General features: G+C 38.1%; 1 non-coding gene across 1 annotated transcript; it reads left to right on the plus strand.

Moving 5' to 3' along the window:
• The first annotated feature begins 2,635 nt into the window (after positions 1 to 2,635).
• On the plus strand, positions 2,636 to 2,741 carry LOC145641219 (small nucleolar RNA R71). The gene has a single exon (XR_014115278.1). It is a non-coding gene; the product is annotated as a small nucleolar RNA R71 (small nucleolar RNA).
• Positions 2,742 to 4,594: the final 1,853 nt, after the last annotated feature.

Consider the following 4,594-nt stretch of genomic DNA (forward strand, 5'->3'; position numbering starts at 1 on the left):
TGGATGTGTTTAGACATCTATAGTATATACACATTCACCAACAAGTGACCATCCTCGTCGGAAAAAGCTCACCTTTTTCATTCTTGACGACAGTCATGCCTCTCTTCTTTGGAACGAAATGAACGGGTGAGACCCACCTAGAGTTTGAGATTGCGAATATGATTCCCGAATCTAAAAGCTTAGTAATCTCTTTCTTCACTACCTCGCCCATTTGGGTATGTAATTTCCGTTGTCGCTCAATAAAAGGAAGAGCGTCCTCCTCAAGGGTTATGTGGTGTGTACATAAAGCGGGGCTTATACCTTTGAGGTCATCAATGGTATATCCAAAAGCAACTTGGTGCCTTCTCAAAACATTACATAACGCTTAAGCTTGGATTTCACTCAAAGATGCACTAACAATCACGGGATAAGTAGAATTTTGGCCTAAGAACTCATACCTAAGGTGTGATGATAGAGGTTTGAGCTCTACCATGGGAACACCTTTATCTTCCTTGGTTGAAGCCGATTGCAAAGCCTCTTGGCTTGAGATTTTCATACATATTTGCTCATCACTTCCTTCAACACTCCCGTCTAACAAATTCTCATACAAGGCCATTTCCTTGCTAGGAGCACCTAAATTTTCCTTGTTCAACAGAAAGCACTCAAGAGGATCATTAGTTGTGAGCAAGTGCTCATGCATTGAATGTACAAAATTGTCTAAAATATCAACTCTTATGCAATTCTCAAAAGATGAAGAAGGATATTTCATAATTTCATTCAAATCAAATTCAACTCACTCATCTCCTATTTTAAGCAAAATCTTAGCACTTTTGACATCAATCAAAGCACTCGAAGTAGCAAGAAATGGTCTACCAAGAATAATAGGAATTGTAGAATCCTCATCTATGTCACAGACCACAAAATCTGCCAGAATGATGAACTTTCCTACCCTTAAGGGAACATCCTCCACCTTACCCCTTGGAATCCTAATTGATCTATTGGCTAATTACAAGGTAATGTTGGTAGGTAAAAGTTCTCCCTTCTCTAGTCTTTGATAAAATCGAGTATGGAATAATGCTAACACTAGCTCCTAAGTCACACAAGGCATTATCAATTTGCATTTTATAAATATAACAAGGGATAGAAAAGTTTATGGGATCCTTCAACTTGGGTGGAATTTTGTTCATTATGATTACACTACAATTCTCGGTCAAGTTAACCGTTTCCGCCACATTACATGTCCTCTTTCAACTCAAGATCTCCTTAAGGAACTTTGCATAATTTGGAATTTGTTCTATCACATCAGTAAAAGAAAGAGTAAGATGAAATTGTCTAAGCATCTCTATAAATTTCCCAAATTGCTCCTCTAATTTGTTCCTATTAAACTTTTGGGGTAAGGGAGCTTGGGCTTGTAGACTTCTTTTTCTTTCTCTTTCACCTTCTCAACTTGTTCCTTAGCGAATTCCTCAACCAAAGCGTTCTCATCTCCCTCATTCTCAATTTGACTCTTGCTAAGACTCTCTTTAGCATCACTCTTCTTAGAATCCTCATTCTCAAAGACCCTACCACTCCTAGTCACAATCGCATTTATTGGTTTCTTAAGATCTAAGCTTGGTGAAGTCAAAGAAGAAAGATTTGTAAATCCCTAAAACTCACTAGCCAATTGAGAAATTTGTGTCTCCAACCCCTTATGGTAAGTTAACATATCCTTGAACTTCTTATTTCTTAAGGTCATGTAGGTGTTCAACAATTTGGCTTGCTTCTCTATGACATCCTCCAAGAAACTCCTAGATGAAAATTGTTGATCATAAAAATTATCATTTGGCCTTAGGTATTTGGAATAAATCCAGGTGGGGTAAATCTTTGAACATTTGTTTGAAGATTCCCCTACTTTGATTGATCCAATTACCTCTACATTGATTTTGGCAACAATCGTGATTATGGTTACCATAACCTTGGTTATAATCCCCATATCCTTGGCCATGACTTTGACCATTATTACCATGGTTGTTAATAGCTACCACAAATCCCTTGGATTCCATTGTTTCTATAACCACTATTTTGGTTATAATTATCATACTTCCCTTGGTTGTGATAATTCCTATTCAAAACATTCCTTTGAACATTTAATCTAGGTCAAACATTATTATTAGCAACAAAATTCACATGTCCATTCTCATTCCCAACACATTCATCACAAGGAACATTAGGGCAAATAGAAGCATCATTGTCATTAATTCCACATAAATCACAAGACCAACATTCTCTAACCATGCAACAAGAAGAAGGAATAGAGTTAGGGGAATTAGGTGTACCTCTCCCCTTAATGTGGGAAGGAAGAATTGGTGCTTGTGACGTTGCACTCTCGAGCTTAAACTTGATAGAAACTACCTCCTTCCCTAATTCGGAAATTTGAGTTGACAAATTGTTGATAGCATTGAGTTGTTCAATCGAGCATCTCGTAGTGCTACTCTTGTTTATCGGCTCTTTCTCACCATCTTACCATTCAATGTAGTATCTAACTACATCCTCAATGATATCTACAACCTCTTCCTCGTTCTTGTTCATGATTGGGCCTCCGTCTCCGGCTTCAAGACTTGACCTCCCTTGAGGACTCAAACCTCCATAAAAAATTTGAATGATTAGGTAAGTAGGGATTCCATGGTGAGGACACTCGCGTTGATACTCTGTGTATCTCTCCCATGCTTCATAGAGGCTTTCACTAGACCTTAGCTTGAAACCTTGAATCAAAGCTCTTGCCTCCACCTTTTTCTTTTGAGGGAAAAAACGAGAAAGGAATTCTTTGGTGACCTCATCCCAAGTTCTCAAAAAATTAGGCTTCACTTCCTTGTCTAGCCACTCTTGAGCTCTTCCAATTAGAGAGAAAGGAAATAGTTTGAGCCTTATGAATTCTTAAGCAACCCTGTTCACCTTAATTGTGTTGCAATATTTCTCAAACTCCTTAAGAAAATTGAGGGGACTTTCATTTACTCCTCCGCTATATTTCCGCCTTTCAATCAAAGTTATCATTGTCGGCTTGATTTCAAAATCACTATCCAGGATCTATAATGGAGCAATCCCGCTCTCATACTTGTATGCACCCGGAGTGCCCAACTCCTTCAATGTAACCCTCGGGACTTCTCCCATGTTAACTTGTACACACAAACTCAAAGGAAAATATTAGTAACACGGCTACAAATGTAGCCAAAAGAGAAAAATCTTTTTATAATTTTGAAATTTAGTGAAATAGACTCAACAACAATAGCAAACAACTACGCCATTCCCCGGCAACGGCGCCATTTTGAACAAGGGTTGAGACTAGGTCGTTGGACTAATCTTCCCTATGCCAAACAAAATTTGTAATCACTCAACACACCCTTATAACTAGCATAGGAGTAAGTCGAGGGTTGAACCACTAGGAATGGGAGGTGAATGCTAATGCTGAATCTAAGCTATTTTGAAGTAATGAAGTAAGGTGTGTATATTCTAAGACTATAAAACAATCAAGATAAAATCAAATATATCAAACACTAGGGTTAAGGATCCACATATACTTGCAATGGATACAACTAATTGGGATTGGAATTGACTAAGTCGAGTATTGCAAGGGAAAATCTATATTGCAATCAAAAGAGTTTGATAAGCTATTCTCCTAGAGGTCAAACTAGCGCCAACTATGAGAGACTCTAGCTAGGAACGTCATAAACCAACTCAATCGAAAATTCAAGCGACAAACCAATTGTTCGTATCAATGTGAACTTATAATGTAATCTAGTGTGAATAGTTAGGTTGATCACTCCTAAATTAAACACACACATGCACATAATCAATCAACCAATTTAATCACAACATCAACTCCATCAATTTCAGCCAATTAGCATCAATTCGTTACTCATATATGCTTCACCATCTCCCTAGCAAGTATACTACTCACACTCCATGGAAATAAAAATCAAAACTAAGCTAAAACAACAAATTCATCATCATCATATTAATCAAACTAAAATCAATCAAAACTCAATCAAACTTGAACAATTAACAAAGAAATTGAAATCAAAAGCTAAAGATTGCAAAAAAGTACAAGAAATCCTTACAAACTTGCTTCAAATCAATGAAGAAAATACTTAGAATCATTAATCTTCAATCATCAATCAAGAACTTTTCTTTCTACAAACTAGAGTTTCTCTCTCAACCAAATCTAACCAAATTCTATTTAAATTCTAAAAGAACTAACTCTCTCTAAAAATAGAAAGAAAATATTTATATAGTAAAACTAACAAAGAGAAGGTAGTTAGATCGTCCACAATAGACTCGTACAGACACGGCCAACTACAAGGGGGAGCGCGGCCGCGCAAAATGGGGTACAAAATAGAGACCCAGAGAGGCGCGCTCGTGCCCGAGAGAGGCGTGCCCGCCCCCGAGAGAGGCGCGCCCGCGCCTGGGAGCAGGGCAACCTTCTTCACATTCGAATGAGGCAGTCTCCAAATAGCCCCCACAGTGGGTTAAACACTAATATTGGTGTACCCATCGCTTGCATGCACGAGCTAGAAGACTTGGCCTATACACTCCCTCAATCTTAAACTTCAAATGGTAGGCAAGAGGCATCTCAAACGAT

The sequence above is a fragment of the Chenopodium album genome, chromosome 7 (genome assembly GCF_948465745.1).
Source record: "Chenopodium album chromosome 7, dcCheAlbu1.1, whole genome shotgun sequence".
NCBI classification, from domain to species: Eukaryota; Viridiplantae; Streptophyta; class Magnoliopsida; order Caryophyllales; family Amaranthaceae; genus Chenopodium; species Chenopodium album.